Source organism: Fonticula alba, assembly GCF_000388065.1.
Source record: "Fonticula alba strain ATCC 38817 unplaced genomic scaffold supercont2.3, whole genome shotgun sequence".
In the NCBI taxonomy this organism is placed as follows: Eukaryota; order Rotosphaerida; family Fonticulaceae; genus Fonticula; species Fonticula alba.
Genome location: NW_009242973.1, coordinates 587,657 through 588,415, shown reverse-complemented (window position 1 = coordinate 588,415; position 759 = coordinate 587,657).

The window sequence follows — 759 nt, the reverse complement described above, 5'->3', positions numbered from 1 at the left end:
CCCCCCCCCGGCCCTCCGCGGGCTCTGGGGCGCGCACGCACGCCCCGGGGCCGGCAAATTCCACCGCGCCTCTCTAGCCCCTAACCCCGCGAACGGGCGCAAAGAACCACAGCCGAGGATGGCGAGGCCCGAGGGGGAGCGCGCATGCCCCCAGCCCCGGCCGCCTCCTTGATCGGCCAGAGGTGCCGGGGTGGGGGGGGGGCGCTGCCGGCCGCATCGCCTCCGGCCCGGGCCTGGGCCTGGAAACTTCCCTGCCTCGATCTCGGCCGCCTCCGGGGGCGACCATATTCCCCGCCCACTGAACACGGGGGCCTGTGAAACAACCACCGATCGGAGAGAGGCGGGGGGGGGGGGCCCGGCAAGGATAGAAGAGGGTCCTGTGTGCGGCCGCCTGCCCCTCGCCCAGTTGCTTGTGTGCACGCACACACACACGCACACACACACACACACGCACGGGCGCACATGCGAACCGGCGCACGGGCCTCCGCCAGCGGCCGGCTGGTTTACCTATTACCCTAGCAAAGTGTGCCCACCGGCCAAGCTCAACTCCGAGTGAGCTGTGTGGGGCCCGGCGAGCGCACCCTCCCGGGGGCCGGGGCCCGGCGCACGACGGGGCGGAGCACCCCCGGCGCCCTTACATCACTCACACATTCGCAAACACACACGACGCACACGGCCCACGGCCCGGCTGTGCAGGGAGGCCGAGACGCGGACAAGCAGCTAGCACCAGCGTATCCCCCCCCCCCCCCCCCCCCCCCC